Source organism: Carassius gibelio, chromosome B22, assembly GCF_023724105.1.
Source record: "Carassius gibelio isolate Cgi1373 ecotype wild population from Czech Republic chromosome B22, carGib1.2-hapl.c, whole genome shotgun sequence".
Taxonomy (NCBI): Eukaryota; Metazoa; Chordata; class Actinopteri; order Cypriniformes; family Cyprinidae; genus Carassius; species Carassius gibelio.
In genome coordinates this window covers 44,534,858-44,554,693 of record NC_068417.1, presented here as the reverse complement: position 1 = coordinate 44,554,693, position 19,836 = coordinate 44,534,858, and the positions used below count along the sequence as shown (strand labels likewise).

Below are 19,836 nucleotides of genomic sequence, written 5' to 3'. Positions count from 1 at the left end.
TTAATTTCCTCCCTTGTGAGTTTTGCAGCAGCCCCTCTTGAAACCATTTCATGTATTTGTTCTTTGTATGCAGCCTTCCACACAGGATCTTTCTCCAGACGTTTCTCAGTGTTTCTGAAGGTCGCCTCCACTGCCTGCCGATTGTTTGGCAGTGCTGTGAGGTCTTTCTTCCAGGGATAAGCTGCGTCCCAGTGGGGAGAGTTGCTGTGTTTGTCCGCCAGCACGTATGTTAGGCATTCTATTATCTTTTCCAGGTCCCGCTCTTCCTTAAGGGTCATTTCTTTTCCTCCAGGGGGGCACCTACCACACTTGCAGCCACCACATTGGGGACTGCACGCAGCTACGATGCTGCCCCTCCTGAACCACTCGAAGACGTCTTTGTTGGCTGTTGCTGTGCTCCGGACAAGCGCATTTCCTTCCTCTTCCCGAGGTATGATGGTCTCTTTATACGCCATCGAGGCTGATCTCATGGTTCTCGCAAGGTGAGTCTCGGAGCAGTACACGGCCATGTCAACTGTCTCAATGAGATCGGGATGGGTTCCCCCAACGGTCTTTCCTAGGGGACCGTCCCAGAGAACGAGGTCTTCCACAATCCTGATTGGCTGGGGAACAAGACGACCTTCCCGATGACTGATAAGAAGGTCAATCTTTGTGGGACGGACCAGTTCGTCTCTGGGTACATTTGGGAAAAACTTCTGCAGTTGCTCGGCAGTGACTGATTGAGTCACTTCGGCGATGTTTTCCAGGCCATAGCAGAGAATTCTATGCTCTGCCACTTTTCCCTTGGATGTCTTCACCTTCAGCCGCAGGGAATATCTTTTGGTCAGGACAGTCTTCTTCATTCCCCCGATTCCATGGACTATAAGCCTGATGTTCTCACCGCACAGTCCAAGTTGATCGGCAGTTTCATTGGTGATATAATTGGTATCAGATGCGAGGTCGATTAGGGAGCCAATAAGGCAACCCGAGTTTGTCGTCACTTCCATCAGCATCATCACCACTGGATGTTCTTGCAGTGCATCTCCAGTCTTGGCACATACAGTTGATGATATTTTGTTTGAGAATGCATTCTTGTATTTCTCTCTTTGTTCTGGAGTAAGTTCTGCCAGAAACTCCTCTTGTTTGTTGGTTAGGCCAAGTTTCTTTCCTCCAATTTTTATGGTACTCTGCTCCTCACTGCTGTAGTCCTTCTTTGGAGTCGGTAGCTTAGGACACAGAAGGTAATTGTGGTCCGACACCCCTCCTTTCCGACAGTCTACTTTTGGGCAGAGGTATCTGGGTGTGCATCCTTTACCATCCTTGGGGTGGGGCCTCAAACACTTGGAGCACAACCCTAGCTTCTTCACATGGGCCCTTTTTCTTAAGAGATCTTGCTCCCTGAAAATCTTGCACGCAAATAGCTTGCCAGCATGGGAGTCATCTTCACCGACAGTACAGCTGGGATAGTCGTCCTTCTGACCTGCTGTGGATTTAGTAAAAGCCTTCCTCCCTCTCTTATCTGGGTAGTCTGCAGCACCCTTTTCCACAGGGCCTTTGTCCACAGGGCTTGGCTCCAACTGATCCAATTCCTCAAGAATCTCCTCTTGCCTTTTCAAGAATCCTAGGAGGCAATCAAAATGATACTTTGGAGAGAACCTGTTTGCTGGGTCAGTTTTGTGCATAATCCACTCCTTCTTGAGTGAACTGGGAAGCTTGCTTTCAAGAGATTGAGCAACAACACGGTTCTTCACGGCATCCTCTTCACCAAGAATCTGGAGGTTGTACAGTGCTCTTTCAACAGCCTGGATCAGTTCAATGGTTCTTCTTGGATTGTTTCCTTTAACAGGGGGAAGAGACTGGACTTCGCTGGTGATCATTAGGACTATTTTTGCTTTGTTCCCGTATTTGCTGTCCAGCAGCCTGAACATATCGTCGGCGGATCCACAGCTAGATAGGACGAGATCCTTCTTGACCTTTTCGTGGAGACTATTTAATAAGTGGAACTTTTTTATACATTCCACACCTTGTGGGTTACCCAATTCTTGTAGGTCCTCCCACTCAGTCTTCCAGCGGTAATAGTCCCTCATGTCACCAGAGAAAGTCGGTAGCCGTGCTCTTTCAAGGCTGATTTGAGGCTTGAGATTAAAGTTTCCTTTGGTCCTTTCCGGGCTGCTCTGCTGTGAGAGGGGCCGTGTGTTCATGTTCAATGCCCCCGCATACGTTTTGGGCTTCAGCTGGCGATCGGCAAATATGTCAGGGAGAGAGATGAAAGGAGCATCTCGTATCGGATCACCAACCGCGCTGTTTTCATCTTCCAGGTTTCTTTCTCTACCCTTCACGTGGTCTGCTTCGTCCTCCTCCAGTTTGTCAGACAACGCCAGGACCCTCTTCTTTAGTGTCTTGTGGCGTGTCCTGAGATCTAATGCCCTCTAACCAGGAACCAACTCCTTCCACTCTACTAGCATTTCTCTGAGTTCAATGACCTCTCTCTCAAGACCTCTATTTCTTAGCCTACGGTCCTTGACTGACTTCCGAGGGTTAACTTCCTCTTCCTCTGCCTGAGTGATGGCCGACTCAGCTGTTTTGACCTGCTTAAAAAACACCTCCTCTGCATAGCTGGTCCAAAAGGTTTCCTGGGAGGCATTCTTTACCTCGAGGAACCTGTTCTCACACTCCGCTGTCTTTTCATCAATTTGGTTTGCAGATTCTATGACCTCCTCATCCGTTGACTCTCTCAGGGCTTCAGCATACTCATGTCCCGCATCTATGACTTTAAAAAAGTCTGTCCTGAAAATCTTCCATTCACTGAGAACTTCAGTCGGTTCCAAGAGTCCCGGTTTGGTGAGAGTATGAGCCCTTTTGGTGAATGAAGCCTGTGCTCTTGATCGCACACTTTTAAGCTTTTCCAAGTCTGCCATTGTTACTCCCTTTGTGTTGACTGGAGAGACGTCAATGCCAATGTGCACACGAGCTCCTTTATCCTTGATCAACGGGCAGTTTGATTAATGATAAACTTGGGGTCAGTCAAAGAAGTGAGAGGCCAGCTGATCCTGGGTTGATTGAGCTTCCTTAATGAAGCAGTCCGTGGCTGTTTTTTGCTGCATTCAATCCAGTGCAGTGGGCCGCGGTTTATAACTGTTCGGTTCTTTAAGAATATCCCCAACGAACGGGGCGTCAGGAGAGGACACGTTGTTACAACTCGTAGTGGATTTTATTTATTCTTGGTTCATTTTTAATTACAGTTGATTAGTCCACAAATATCATCAGCAGGTTATAAACCTGGAGAAATAGAGAGGTTATAATGTAAACAATACTGATAACCATAAAATCTAAATATAAATATAGATTACATAATATAATATATACAAATATAAATAAAATATAAATTTCAATATAGTCAGTATTTAATCTTATAAATATCATAATATACTTTGTGTAGCCATTTAGTTTAAATACTAAGCACATGCATATTAACACAGAAATGCAACAACTTCACACACACCAAATATACAATGTCAATGTTACACATTAAACCAATAGCGTTCTCAGTCTGTTGGCTCAAAGTGAAAAACAGTGAGTGTAGTTCTAAGAGGCATCGCTGAGCATAGTAATCCATTACAAAATGTAAAGTGATCAACTACATTACCCATCCAGCACCGCAAACAGGAAGTAACTCGTGTGACAGTGAAACGCTCCAATTTCAAACATTTGCCTTTTTATAGCCACGGATACTATCGAGCCGACAATATTAAACATCAGATCGCACACAAGGTTTTATCAGCGTGACCAAAGTAACAGTTATCAATCATACAAACCGCGCACATATAACGGCAGCACAGCAGTAACGCAACAGACAACAAACTCAATGGATAAAAACAGCAGCTTACCGGTAGCGCATCTCTCCTGACGAGACAACATGCCAAAATGAATACTCGCTCCCACTTATAGCCCGCGCTCATTCATTACTGGATTTAACACACCTGTTTGGGATTTGACTGGTCCATGCTTCAATCAGGTAAGTGAAACCTCCCACCTATTATCCTGCGTTACATTACGAACACCCGTGACATAGTGAATGCAACAATTATTATATACTAAGTGAAAAATGTCCAAAAAGCTTACAGCACCTGGTATTCCCAGGCAGTCTCCCATCCATGTACTAACCAGGCCCAAACCTGCTTAGCTTCCGAGATCAGACGAGATCGGGCATAGCCAGGTTGGTATGGCCGTAAGCGAAGTCTGCTGCAAAGAGAGGGCTATTTAAAGAACAGCTAATCTTATCGCCAGTACATTATATAAGTAGGAAAGAAAACCCAAAAGCTTAAAGCACCTGGTATTCCTAGGCAGTCTCTCATGAAAGTACTAACCAGACCTAAACCTGCTAAGATTCAGAGATCGGGCATTGACTCTTTTTTTTTTTTTTTTTTTTAAATGAAAGATTATTATATAATTTGTGAAATTTTCCAAAAAGATTAAAGCACCTGGTATTCCCAGGCAGTCTCCCATCCATGTACTAAGCAGGCCCAAACCTGCTAATATTCAGAGATCAGGCATTGACTCTATTTTTTGGCAAAATTATTATATACTAAGTGAAAAATGTCCAAAAAGCTTACAGCACCTGGTATTCCCAGGCAGTCTCCCATCCATGTACTAACCAGGCCCAAACCTGCTAATATTCAGAGATCGGGCATTGACTCTATTTTTTGGCAAAATTATTATATACTAAGTGAAAAATGTCCAAAAAGCTTACAGCACCTGGTATTCCCAGGCGGTCTCCCATCCAAGTACTAACCAGGCCCAAACCTGCTTAGCTTCCGAGATCAGACGAGATCGGGCATAGCCAGGTTGGTATGGCCGTAAGCGAAGTCTGCTGCAAAGAGTGCTGCTGAAGAAGTGGTGCTGCTCTTCTGTCTAGAAATATGGCAAATAGTCTTAGTGTTTATACTTGACTAACTGGGGCCCAGGTCAGGAAGCAGACAGACTGGCTAAACCGACCGTCTGCTAGCTGCCTCCCGTCAGAGGTCAGTTAATTCTCAGCACATAGAGACTCTTTCACCTAGATATCACACTATAGAGACTGTGTCTGTTCCCCGAACTAGAAAATACAAAAAATGTCCAAACCAAGTTTAAGGTTAACAATTTAATTGAGGTTCAACAAATAAAAAACAAATGCAATATGGATAAACAAATGATAAAGATTGGCTTACTGAATATCAGATCCATTTCTACGAAAACACTTTTTGTAAATAATATGATAACTGATCATAATATAGATGTGCTCTGTTTGACAGAAACTTGGCTAAAACCTGATGATTACATTATTTTAAATGAGTCCACCCCCCAAGATTACTGTTATAAACATGAGCCGCGTTTAAAAGGCAAAGGGGGAGGAGTTGCTTCAATTTATAATAACGTTTTTAGGATTTCTCAGAGGGCAGGCTTCAAGTATAACTCGTTTGAAGTAATGGTGCTTCATATAACATTATCCAGAGAAACCAATGTTAATGATAAATCCCCTGTTATGTTTGTACTGGCTACTGTATACAGGCCACCAGGGCACCATACAGACTTTATTAAAGAGTTTGGTGATTTTACATCCGAGTTAGTTCTGGCTGCAGATAAAGTCTTAATAGTTGGTGATTTTAATATCCATGTCGATAATGAAAAAGACGCATTGAGATCAGCATTTATAGACATTCTGAACTCTATTGGTGTTAGACAACATGTTTCAGGACCTACTCATTGTCGAAATCATACTCTAGATTTAATACTGTCACATGGAATTGATGTTGATAGTGTTGAAATTATTCAGCCAAGTGATGATATCTCAGATCATTATTTAGTTCTGTGTAAACTTCATATAGCCAAAATTGTAAATTCTACTTCTTGTTACAAGTTTCGAAGAACCATCACTTCTACCACAAAAGACTGCTTTTTAAGTTATCTTCCTGATGTATCCAAATTCCTTAGCATATCCAAAACCTCAGAACAACTTGATGATGTAACAGAAACTATGGACTCTCTCTTTTCTAGCACTTTAAATACAGTTGCTCCTTTACGCTTAAGGAAGGTTAAGGAAAACAGTTTGACACCATGGTATAATGAGCATACTCGCACCCTAAAGAGAGCAGCCCGAAAAATGGAGCGCAGCTGGAGGAAAACAAAACTAGAGGTATTTCGTATTGCTTGGCGGGAAAGTAGCATATCCTATAGAAAAGCATTAAAACCTGCTAGATCTGATTACTTTTCTTCTCTTTTAGAAGAAAACAAACATAACCCCAGGTATTTATTCAATACAGTGGCTAAATTAACGAAAAATAAAGCCTGAACAAGTGTTGACATTTCCCAACACCACAACAGTAATGACTTTATGAACTACTTTACTTCTAAAATCGATACTATTAGAGATAAAATTGCAACCATTCAGCCGTCAGCTACCGTATCACATCAGACAGTGCACTATAGACCCCCTGAGGAACAGTTCCACTCATTCTCTACTATAGGAGAGGAAGAATTGTATAAACTTGTTAAATCATTTAAACCAACAACATGTATGTTAGACCCTATACCATCTAAGCTCTTAAAAGAGGTGCTTCCAGAAGTCATAGGTCCTCTTCTGACTATTATTAATTCCTCATTGTCATTAGGATATGTCCCCAAAACCTTCAAACTGGCTGTTATTAAGCCTCTCATAAAAAAAAGCCACAACTTGACCCTAGAGAACTTGTTAGTTATAGACCAATCTCGAATCTCCCTTTTCTGTCCAAGATACTAGAAAAGGTGGTATCCTCACAAGTATATTCCTTCTTAGAGAATAATGGTATATGTGAGGATTTCCAGTCAGGATTTAGAACGTATCATAGTACTGAGACTGCTCTCCTTAGAGTTACAAATGATCTGCTCTTATCATCTGATCGTGGGTGTATCTCTCTATTAGTTTTATTGGATCTTAGTGCTGCGTTTGACACAATTGACCACAACATTCTTTTGCATAGACTTGAACACTTTGTTGGCATCAGTGGAAGTGCATTAGCATGGTTTAAATCGTACTTATATGACCGCCATCAGTTCGTAGCAGTGAATGAAGATGTATCATATCGATCACAAGTGCAGTATGGAGTACCTCAAGGCTCAGTACTAGGGCCGCTACTCTTCACGCTTTATATGTTACCCTTGGGAGATATCATCAGGAAACATGGTGTTAGCTTTCACTGTTATGCTGATGATACGCAGCTCTATATTTCCTCGCAGCCTGGTGAAACACACCAATTTGAAAAACTAATGGAATGCATAGTCGATATAAAAAATTGGATGACGAGTAATTTCTTACTGCTAAATTCAGAAAAAACAGAGGTGTTAATCATAGGGCCTAAAAACTCTGCTTGTAATAACCTAGAACACTGTCTAAGACTTGATGGTTGCTCTGTCAATTCTTCGTCATCAGTTAGGAACCTAGGTGTGCTACTTGATCGCAATCTTTCCTTAGAAAGACACGTTTCTAGCATTTGTAAAACTGCATTTTTCCATCTCAAAAATATATCTAAATTACGGCCTATGCTCTCAATGTCAAATGCAGAAATGTTAATCCATGCATTTATGACTTCAAGGTTAGACTATTGTAATGGTTTATTGGGTGGTTGTTCTGCACGCTTGGTAAACAAACTACAGCTAGTCCAAAATGCAGCAGCAAGAGTTCTTACTAGAACCAGGAAGTATGACCATATTAGCCCGGTCCTGTCCACACTGCACTGGCTCCCTATCAAACATCGTATAGATTTTAAAATATTGCTTATTACTTATAAAGCCCTGAATGGTTTAGCACCTCAGTATTTGAATGAGCTCCTTTTACATTATACTCCTCTACGTCCGCTACGTTCTCAAAACTCAGGCAATTTGATAATACCTAGAATATCAAAATCAACTGCGGGCGGCAGATCCTTTTCCTATTTGGCGCCTAAACTCTGGAATAACCTACCTAACATTGTTCGGGAGGCAGACACACTCTTGCAGTTTAAATCTAGATTAAAGACCCATCTCTTTAACCTGGCATACACATAACATACTAATATGCTTTTAATATCCAAATCCGTTAAAGGATTTTTAGGCTGCATTAATTAGGTAAACCGGAACCGGAAACACTTCACATAACACCGTACTTTCTACATCATTAGAAGAATGGCATCTACGCTAATATTTGTCTGTTTCTCTCTTGTTCCGAGGTCACCGTGGCCACGAGATCCAGTCTGTGTCCAGATCAGAGGGTCACTGCAGTCACCCGGATCCAGTACGTATCCAGACCAGATGGTGGATCAGCACCTAGAAAGGACCTCTACTGCCCTGAAAGACAGCGGAGACCAGGACAACTAGAGCCCCAGATACAGATCCCCTGTAAAGACCTTGTCTCAGAGGAGCACCAGGACAAGACCACAGGAAACAGATGATTCTTCTGCACAATCTGACTTTGCTGCAGCCTGGAATTGAACTACTGGTTTTCGTCTGGTCAGAGGAGAACTGACCCCCCAACTGAGCCTGGTTTCTCCCAAGGTTTTTTTCTCCATTCTGTCACCGATGGAGTTTCGGTTCCTTGCCGCTGTCGCCTCTGGCTTGCTTAGTTGGGGTCACTTCATCTACAGCGATATCATTGACTTGATTGCAAATAAAAACAGACACTATTTCAACTGAACAGAGATGACATAGCTGAATTCAATGATGAACTGCCTTTAACTATCATTTTGCATTATTGAGACACTGTTTTCCAAATGAATGTTGTTCAGTGCTTTGACGCAATGTATTTTGTTTAAAGCACTATATAAATAAAGGTGATTGATTGATTGAAGAGAGGGCTATTTAAAGAACAGCCAATCTTATCGCCAGTACATTATATAAGTAGGAAAGAAAACCCAAAAGCTTAAAGCACCTGGTGTTCCTAGGCAGTCTCTCATAAAAGTACTAACCAGACCTAAACCTGCTAAGATTCAGAGATCGGGCATTGACTTTTTTTTTTTTTAATGAAAGATTATAATATAATTCGTGAAATTTTCCAAAAAGATTAAAGCACCTGGTATTCCCAGGCAGTCTCCCATCCATGTACTAACCAGGCCCAAACCTGCAAATATTCAGAGATCGGCATTGACTCTATTTTTTGGCAAAATTATTGTTCGGTTCTTTAAGAATATCCCCACCGAACGGGGCGTCAGGAGAGGACACGTTGTTACAACTCGTAGTGGATTTTATTTATTCTTGGTTCATTTTTAATTACAGTTGATTAGTCCACAAATATCAGCAGCAGGTTATAAACCTGGAGAAATAGAGAGGTTATAATGTAAACAATACTGATAACCATAAAATCTAAATATAAATATAGATTACATAATATAATATATACAAATATAAATAAAATATAAATTTCAATGTAGTCAGTATTTAATCTTATAAATATCATAATATAGTTTGTGTAGCCATTTAGTTTAAATACTAAGCACATGCATATTAACACAGAAATGCAACAACTTCACACACACCAAATATACAATGTCAATGTTACACATTAAACCAATAGCGTTCTCAGTCTGTTGGCTCAAAGTGAAAAACAGTGAGTGTAGTTCTAAGTGGCATCGCTGAGCATAGTAATCCATTACAAAATGTAAAGTGATCAACTACATTACCCATCCAGCACCGCAAACAGGAAGTAACTCGTGTGACAGTGAAACGCTCCAATTTCAAACATTTGCCTTTTTATAGCCACGGATACTATCGAGCCGACAATATTAAACATCAGATCGCACACAAGGTTTTATCAGCGTGACCAAAGTAACAGTTATCAATCATACAAACCGCGCACATATAACGGCAGCACAGCAGTAACGCAACAGACAACAAACTCAATGGATAAAAACAGCAGCTTACCGGTGGCGCATCTCTCCTGACGAGACAACATGCCAAAATGAATACTCGCTCCCACTTATAGCCCGCGCTCATTCATTACTGGATTTAACACACCTGTTTGGGATTTGACTGGTCCATGCTTCAATCAGGTAAGTGAAACCTCCCACCTATTATCCTGCGTTACATTACGAACACCCGTGACATAGTGAACGCAACACCTCCCACTTGACCTACTGATCATGTGATTTAAGGCAGTCACAGGCAAAACATTACACCACATATATATCCTTTGTTTTTTTTTGTTTTTTTCATGAAGAATAGGACACCATTGTCATTGTTCAGACACCTTCCCTGACAGATGTGTGGTGTTCTGCCAGGTTTGGTCATATGGGGTATGTACTCTTCATTCTTCGTGAATGGTGGTGCAAGTGGTGGTGAAGGCAGCATAGAAGCATACCAACCAGTGAAAAAAAAAAAAAAGAGAAAGAGAGAGAGAGAAAGAGGTATCCTGAGGTAATGCCTTCATAATTGGGGTTTGGGTGTTTAGGCAGCGCCTGGAGAACTGGTGTCCAAAGAGACGAGGTCTAGGAGTCACTGGTCTTCCACAGGGATGAGGACTACCAGTCTCCTCACGTCTCGCCGTAGGATGACTGACGTCAACTGCTGAGTATTCCTCTTCAGTTGCCCAACTATAAGGGAGGCAGGGGGGCCTGCACACGTCTTAACGTCTGCGTCTCTCACAAGTCCTTTCTTGTCAGGGTACACAGCCTGGATCCGTCCGAGCCGGAATTGCCCTCGCAGTGCGTTTTGATCAGCAATCCAAACAATGTCACCTATCGCTACATTTCTTTGGGTCTGGTGCCACTTTGGCCGAATGAATAAATTAGGTCCGGCCAGTTCACTCCACTTCTTCCAGAACATATCCACACCAATCTGGATGGATCTGAAACGGCGCCAGGGATGGGTGCACAAGTCAATTCCTCCTGTATCTCCCCCTTGCCTGGTCCTCCCGAGAAGCAGAGTATTGGGGGTCAAATACTCTGTAGAGTCTTCTTGTTCTTGTGCCCTAGCGTCAATCGGCCTTTCATTTGTGAGGTTAGCTGCCTGGTAGAAGAGGGTTTGGAGCTCACCCCAGGTGAGCGAGCTTGTTGTCCCTCCGAGGCTAGTGAGAGCCCTTTTTATGAGCTTAACTGCAGCTTCCGCAGACCCGTTGCGATGAGGTGCGTCAGCCGGATGAAAGTTCCATGCCCACACTGTCCCATTCTTGGCGGCTTTGTCCTCTATGGATGCTTCCCGTAAGGTAGCTAAGTACCTATGCAAATCTTGTAGGGCAGGTTTAGCTCCAATGAAATTGGTTCCTCTCTCTGACCACAATTTTCTGGGATTGCCTCTCAATGCTACAAAGCGGGAGTAAGTTTGGAGAAAGCTTTCAGATGATTGGTCGTCAACGAGGTCCACATGGACTGCCCTTGATGCCATGCAACAGAATACTATGCCCCAAACTTTTTTTCCTGTTCTTTTCTTGACAGCATCCTTGATTTCAAAGGGGCCAAAGAGGTCTAGTGTGGTATACTCAAATGGGTTAGCACGCTGTGAGCGTTCTGGCGGCAGATCACTCATCATCTGCTGGCACATCTTCCCTTTCAGTTTGCGACATGTAATACAGTTGTTTACAACTTTCTTTACTATCCTCCGACCTTGCACAATCCATGCCTTCCTCCTGGTGCGCAGAAGCGTGGCAGCAACACCTTCATGGTTCTCGTCATGAGCTTCTCTTGACAGTAGTGTTGCGAGCCATGAACGAAATGGAATTAAAGGAACAGCTGTTCCATCTTCTTTCCAGGACTGGATTCGTCCTCCACAGAGAAGGATTCCTGTGCTCTCGTCTTTGTGGACCACCAAGCGGTTCAGTGTTGAGTCCAGGAACTGACTGCCATCTTGGGCTGCGAGGACCAGGTCTTGGAAAGCTTGCGCTCTCTCCTCAGTTGACAAGACAGAGCAGTTTGCCTCCCACTTTGAGGAGTCAGGTGCCTGGCATTTTCTCAGCCAAGTTTCTGCAGGCCTTCGAGTCCAGGCTATGGAACCACACAGCTTAGACAGAGAACTGAAGCGTTGAGGTTTCACAAGGCGTACCAAACCAATCGCCCAGGGCCTTCTCTGTCTGTCTGCCACTGATGTTGCACCCGAGACAGCTGGTGATGTTGATCTACCGTTGACTCCATGTCTGAGGTCCGCATTGATGTCAGGCCCGTTAAGGTCAGTTCTTTCTTTTGACTGGGCCCTGGTAATCACAGCTGAGAAGGCTTTCCGCTGAAGTTTTCCCACATCTTCAGCAGCAGAGGGTGTAATCTCACTGGCCATCTTCATAGGCCAGTCGGTCTTAGGCCATTTCAGGAACTCAGGGCCTTGCTGCCATTCTGACCCTTCATCAAGTTCCTCCGGAGTTGCACCTCTGGTAAGAATGTCAGCAATGTTTCGTCTGCCTTCAATCCACCTCCAATCTTCCACATGTCCGGCTTTCTGAATCTCACCGATTCGATTTGCGAAAAAGGTCTGGAAGCCGTAGCTGTCCTTTTGGATGGCTGCCAGGATTGTTTGGCTGTCCACAAAGAGAATCCATTGCTTAACTTTAATGTGGCAGTGCTTCTCAAAATACTTTTTTAGGCGGGTAGCGAAGACCGCGCCACAGAGTTCTGCTTTGATCACATCTCCTTTTTGGTCGAGAGGGGTCAGTTTAGCCTTGGATTCCACCAACTTCATTACAACCTTGTCTTGGTTCTCCCACCGCAGGTAGAGTACGGCTCCATAGGAGGATTCGCTTCCATCTGAGAACGTGATCCCTGTCGGTGGGCCTATGGCTCCAGGAGGCGTGAGGCTTCTCTCAAACCTTACCTGGCCAAGTCTCACAAATTCTTCAAAGAGCGTTATTGCGGCTTCTCTAAGTTTCAGTGAGAGAGGGGCATCCCATGTGTCTTTAAATAGGTTGTCCTTGCCAGCTTCCTGGAATGATTCTCGTACCAACATCACTCCCCTCTGTTTGGCTGGTGAGGCAAGACCAACCGGGTCGTATAATGCGGCAATCTGGCTAAGAAGTATGCGTCGGTTAAGGGGATTTGGTGTTCCTTCCCTGACATCCTCCATGCTCAGATTAAATCCTGTCCTCATTTTCCCTCTTTTCTTAGAGAAGTTGATAGAAGTTAGCAACCGGAGCTTGTCTGTCTCAGGTTCGTAACCGACCCCAAGCGCTTTGTTCTCCCCATCATGCATTTGGTTGGGCAGTACGAGGGTCGTGGGTACAGTTGTTTCAGAAGGGGCTCCACTCCTCCCACTTTGGCGTGACAGAACCCATGGTTTCAGGAAGAAGCCTCCCGCTCTCAAAATCTCCTCCACCCCTTTGGTGATCCTCTCCAGTGTCTTGAGGTCATCATGTGAGGTCAGGATGTCATCCACATAGCTGTCCTCAGTCAGAGCTCGCCGTTCTTCAATCATATCAGCAAACTGAGGAAGGTTGGCTGTCTCTTTCATTGCAACTTGGGCAATACATCCTGCTGGTTTAATCGCCGATATTTACTCTGACGACTGCAAACTCCTCAATGTTGTCCTCAGGGTAGTCTCTCCAGAGAAAGCGGTGGAGGTGAACTTCATCATCTTTCAGCCACACTGAGTTATACATCTTTTTTACATCGCCTAGTGTGGCATGGAGTCCACTCCTGAACCTCAGAAGGACACCTCTGATGGAATTGAGTACATCAGGACCCTTGTGAAGGAGATCATTTAGACTTATGCCTCGGAACTCTTGGCTACTATTCCACACAATTCTCACAGGGGTTGAGGAGGAGTGAGGGTTCGGTGCAACCAGATGGCTGATGTACCATTTAGGTCCTTCCCAGTTGTTAATTTCCTCCCTTGTGAGTTTTGCAGCAGCCCCTCTTGAAACCATTTCATGTATTTGTTCTTTGTATGCAGCCTTCCACACAGGATCTTTCTCCAGACGTTTCTCAGTGTTTCTGAAGGTCGCCTCCACTGCCTGCCGATTGTTTGGCAGTGCTGTGAGGTCTTTCTTCCAGGGATAAGCTGCGTCCCAGTGGGGAGAGTTGCTGTGTTTGTCCGCCAGCACGTATGTTAGGCATTCTTTTATCTTTTCCAGGTCCCGCTCTTCCTTAAGGGTCATTTCTTTTCCTCCAGGGGGGCACCTACCACACTTGCAGCCACCACATTGGGGACTGCACGCAGCTACGATGCTGCCCCTCCTGAACCACTCGAAGACGTCTTTGTTGGCTGTTGCTGTGCTCCGGACAAGCGCATTTCCTTCCTCTTCCCGAGGTATGATGGTCTCTTTATACGCCATCGAGGCTGATCTCATGGTTCTCGCAAGGTGAGTCTCGGAGCAGTTCGTCTCTGGGTACATTTGGGAAAAACTTCTGCAGTTGCTCGGCAGTGACTGATTGAGTCACTTCGGCGATGTTTTCCAGGCCATAGCAGAGAATTCTATGCTCTGCCACTTTTCCCTTGGATGTCTTCACCTTCAGCCGCAGGGAATATCTTTTGGTCAGGACAGTCTTCTTCATTCCCCCGATTCCATGGACTATAAGCCTGATGTTCTCACCGCACAGTCCAAGTTGATCGGCAGTTTCATTGGTGATATAATTGGTATCAGATGCGAGGTCGATTAGGGAGCCAATAAGGCAACCCGAGTTTGTCGTCACTTCCATCAGCATCATCACCACTGGATGTTCTTGCAGTGCATCTCCAGTCTTGGCACATACAGTTGATGATATTTTGTTTGAGAATGCATTCTTGTATTTCTCTCTTTGTTCTGGAGTAAGTTCTGCCAGAAACTCCTCTTGTTTGTTGGTTAGGCCAAGTTTCTTTCCTCCAATTTTTATGGTACTCTGCTCCTCACTGCTGTAGTCCTTCTTTGGAGTCGGTAGCTTAGGACACAGAAGGTAATTGTGGTCCGACACCCCTCCTTTCCGACAGTCTACTTTTGGGCAGAGGTATCTGGGTGTGCATCCTTTACCATCCTTGGGGTGGGGCCTCAAACACTTGGAGCACAACCCTAGCTTCTTCACATGGGCCCTTTTTCTTAAGAGATCTTGCTCCCTGAAAATCTTGCACGCAAATAGCTTGCCAGCATGGGAGTCATCTTCACAGACAGTACAGCTGGGATAGTCGTCCTTCTGACCTGCTGTGGATTTAGTAAAAGCCTTCCTCCCTCTCTTATCTGGGTAGTCTGCAGCACCCTTTTCCACAGGGCCTTTGTCCACAGGGCTTGGCTCCAACTGATCCAATTCCTCAAGAATCTCCTCTTGCCTTTTCAAGAATCCTAGGAGGCAATCAAAATGATACTTTGGAGAGAACCTGTTTGCTGGGTCAGTTTTGTGCATAATCCACTCCTTCTTGAGTGAACTGGGAAGCTTGCTTTCAAGAGATTGAGCAACAACACGGTTCTTCACGGCATCCTCTTCACCAAGAATCTGGAGGTTGTACAGTGCTCTTTCAACAGCCTGGATCAGTTCAATGGTTCTTCTTGGATTGTTTCCTTTAACAGGGGGAAGAGACTGGACTTCGCTGGTGATCATTAGGACTATTTTTGCTTTGTTCCCGTATTTGCTGTCCAGCAGCCTGAACATATCGTCGGCGGATCCACAGCTAGATAGGACGAGATCCTTCTTGACCTTTTCGTGGAGACTATTTAATAAGTGGAACTTTTTTATACATTCCACACCTTGTGGGTTACCCAATTCTTGTAGGTCCTCCCACTCAGTCTTCCAGCGGTAATAGTCCCTCATGTCACCAGAGAAAGTCGGTAGCCGTGCTCTTTCAAGGCTGATTTGAGGCTTGAGATTAAAGTTTCCTTTGGTCCTTTCCGGGCTGCTCTGCTGTGAGAGGGGCCGTGTGTTCATGTTCAATGCCCCCGCATACGTTTTGGGCTTCAGCTGGCGATCGGCAAATATGTCAGGGAGAGAGATGAAAGGAGCATCTCGTATCGGATCACCAACCGCACTGCTTTCATCTTCCAGGTTTCTTTCTCTACCCTTCACGTGGTCTGCTTCGTCCTCCTCCAGTTTGTCAGACAACGCCAGGACCCTCTTCTTTAGTGTCTTGTGGCGTGTCCTGAGATCGAATGCCCTCGAACCAGGAACCAACTCCTTCCACTCTACTAGCATTTCTCTGAGTTCAATGACCTCTCTCTCAAGACCTCTATTTCTTAGCCTACGGTCCTTGACTGACTTCCGAGGGTTAACTTCCTCTTCCTCTGCCTGAGTGATGGCCGACTCAGCTGTTTTGACCTGCTTAAAAAACACCTCCTCTGCATAGCTGGTCCAAAAGGTTTCCTGGGAGGCATTCTTTACCTCGAGGAACCTGTTCTCACACTCCGCTGTCTTTTCATCAATTTGGTTTGCAGATTCTATGACCTCCTCATCCGTTGACTCTCTCAGGGCTTCAGCATACTCATGTCCCGCATCTATGACTTTAAAAAAGTCTGTCCTGAAAATCTTCCATTCACTGAGAACTTCAGTCGGTTCCAAGAGTCCCGGTTTGGTGAGAGTATGAGCCCTTTTGGTGAATGAAGCCTGTGCTCTTGATCGCACACTTTTAAGCTTTTCCAAGTCTGCCATTGTTACTCCCTTTGTGTTGACTGGAGAGACGTCAATGCCAATGTGCACACGAGCTCCTTTATCCTTGATCAACGGGCAGTTTGATTAATGATAAACTTGGGGTCAGTCAAAGAAGTGAGAGGCCAGCTGATCCTGGGTTGATTGAGCTTCCTTAATGAAGCAGTCCGTGGCTGTTTTTTGCTGCATTCAATCCAGTGCAGTGGGCCGCGGTTTATAACTGTTCGGTTCTTTAAGAATATCCCCACCGAACGGGGCGTCAGGAGAGGACACGTTGTTACAACTCGTAGTGGATTTTATTTATTCTTGGTTCATTTTTAATTACAGTTGATTAGTCCACAAATATCAGCAGCAGGTTATAAACCTGGAGAAATAGAGAGGTTATAATGTAAACAATACTGATAACCATAAAATCTAAATCTAAATATAGATTACATAATATAATATATACAAATATAAATAAAATATAAATTTCAATATAGTCAGTATTTAATCTTATAAATATCATAATATAGTTTGTGTAGCCATTTAGTTTAAATACTAAGCACATGCATATTAACACAGAAATGCAACAACTTCACACACACCAAATATACAATGTCAATGTTACACATTAAACCAATAGCGTTCTCAGTCTGTTGGCTCAAAGTGAAAAACAGTGAGTGTAGTTCTAAGTGGCATCGCTGAGCATAGTAATCCATTACAAAATGTAAAGTGATCAACTACATTACCCATCCAGCACCGCAAACAGGAAGTAACTCGTGTGACAGTGAAACGCTCCAATTTCAAACATTTGCCTTTTTATAGCCACAGATACTATCGAGCCGACAATATTAAACATCAGATCGCACACAAGGTTTTATCAGCGTGACCAAAGTAACAGTTATCAATCATACAAACCGCGCACATATAACGGCAGCACAGCAGTAACGCAACAGACAACAAACTCAATGGATAAAAACAGCAGCTTACCGGTGGCGCATCTCTCCTGACGAGACAACATGCCAAAATGAATACTCGCTCCCACTTATAGCCCGCGCTCATTCATTACTGGATTTAACACACCTGTTTGGGATTTGACTGGTCCATGCTTCAATCAGGTAAGTGAAACCTCCCACCTATTATCCTGCGTTACATTACGAACACCCGTGACATAGTGAACGCAACACCTCCCACTTGACCGACTGATCATGTGATTTAAGGCGGTCACAGGCAAAACATTACACCACATATATATCCTTTGTTTTTTTTTTTGTTTTTTTTTTTTTGTTTTTTTCTTCTTCATGAAGAATAGGACACCATTGTCATTGTTCAGACACCTCCCCTGACAGATGTGTGGTGTTCTGCCAGGTTTGGTCATATGGGGTATGTACTCTTCATTCTTCGTGAATGGTGGTGCAAGTGGTGGTGAAGGCAGCATAGAAGCATACCAACCAGTGAAAAAAAAAAAAAAAAAAAAAGAGAGAAAGAGAGAGAGAGAAAGAGGTATCCTGAGGTAATGCCTTCATAATTGGGGTTTGGGTGTTTAGGCAGCGCCTGGAGAACTGGTGGCCAAAGAGACGAGGTCTAGGAGTCACTGGTCTTCCACAGGGATGAGGACTACCAGTCTCCTCACGTCTCGCCGTAGGATGACTGACGTCAACTGCTGAGTATTCCTCTTCAGTTGCCCAACTATAAGGGAGGCAGGGGGGCCTGCACACGTCTTAACGTCTGCGTCTCTCACAAGTCCTTTCTTGTCAGGGTACACAGCCTGGATCCGTCCGAGCCGGAATTGCCCTCGCAGTGCGTTTTGATCAGCAATCCAAACAATGTCACCTATCGCTACATTTCTTTGGGTCTGGTGCCACTTTGGCCGAATGAATAAATTAGGTCCGGCCAGTTCACTCCACTTCTTCCAGAACATATCCACACCAATCTGGATGGATCTGAAACGGCGCCAGGGATGGGTGCACAAGTCAATTCCTCCTGTATCTCCCCCTTGCCTGGTCCTCCCGAGAAGCAGAGTATTGGGGGTCAAATACTCTGTAGAGTCTTCTTGTTCTTGTGCCCTAGCGTCAATCGGCCTTTCATTTGTGAGGTTAGCTGCCTGGTAGAAGAGGGTTTGGAGCTCACCCCAGGTGAGCGAGCTTGTTGTCCCTCCGATGCTAGTGAGAGCCCTTTTTATGAGCTTAACTGCAGCTTCCGCAGACCCGTTGCGATGAGGTGCGTCAGCCGGATGAAAGTTCCATGCCCACACTGTCCCATTCTTGGCGGCTTTGTCCTCTATGGATGCTTCCCGTAAGGTAGCTAAGTACCTATGCAAATCTTGTAGGGCAGGTTTAGCTCCAATGAAATTGGTTCCTCTATCTGACCACAATTTTCTGGGATTGCCTCTCAATGCTACAAAGCGGGAGTAAGTTTGGAGAAAGCTTTCAGATGATTGGTCGTCAACGAGGTCCACATGGACTGCCCTTGATGCCATGCAACAGAATACTATGCCCCAAACTTTTTTTCCTGTTCTTTTCTTGACAGCATCCTTGATTTCAAAGGGGCCAAAGAGGTCTAGTGTGGTATACTCAAATGGGTTAGCACGCTGTGAGCGTTCTGGCGGCAGATCACTCATCATCTGCTGGCACATCTTCCCTTTCAGTTTGCGACATGTAATACAGTTGTTTACAACTTTCTTTACTATCCTCCGACCTTGCACAATCCATGCCTTCCTCCTGGTGCGCAGAAGCGTGGCAGCAACACCTTCATGGTTCTCGTCATGAGCTTCTCTTGACAGTAGTGTTGCGAGCCATGAACGAAATGGAATTAAAGGAACAGCTGTTCCATCTTCTTTCCAGGACTGGATTCGTCCTCCACAGAGAAGGATTCCTGTGCTCTCGTCTTTGTGGACCACCAAGCGGTTCAGTGTTGAGTCCAGGAACTGACTGCCATCTTGGGCTGCGAGGACCAGGTCTTGGAAAGCTTGCGCTCTCTCCTCAGTTGACAAGACAGAGCAGTTTGCCTCCCACTTTGAGGAGTCAGGTGCCTGGCATTTTCTCAGCCAGGTTTCTGCAGGCCTTCGAGTCCAGGCTATGGAACCACACAGCTTAGACAGAGAACTGAAGCGTTGAGGTTTCACAAGGCGTACCAAACCAATCGCCCAGGGCCTTCTCTGTCTGTCTGCCACTGATGTTGCACCCGAGACAGCTGGTGATGTTGATCTACCGTTGACTCCATGTCTGAGGTCCGCATTGATGTCAGGCCCGTTAAGGTCAGTTCTTTCTTTTGACTGGGCCCTGGTAATCACAGCTGAGAAGGCTTTCCGCTGAAGTTTTCCCACATCTTCAGCAGCAGAGGGTGTAATCTCACTGGCCATCTTCATAGG

The 19,836-nt window shown here is 44.7% G+C and overlaps 2 non-coding genes across 2 annotated transcripts; both read right to left on the bottom strand.

The window, feature by feature from the left end:
* Positions 1 to 4,094: 4,094 nt before the first annotated feature.
* Positions 4,095 to 4,213, bottom strand: LOC128002684 (5S ribosomal RNA). The gene has a single exon (XR_008175427.1). It is a non-coding gene; the product is annotated as a 5S ribosomal RNA (ribosomal RNA).
* A 509-nt stretch (positions 4,214 to 4,722) lies between these two features.
* Positions 4,723 to 4,841, bottom strand: LOC127998363 (5S ribosomal RNA). The gene has a single exon (XR_008171205.1). It is a non-coding gene; the product is annotated as a 5S ribosomal RNA (ribosomal RNA).
* Between the last annotated feature and the right edge of the window lie 14,995 nt (positions 4,842 to 19,836).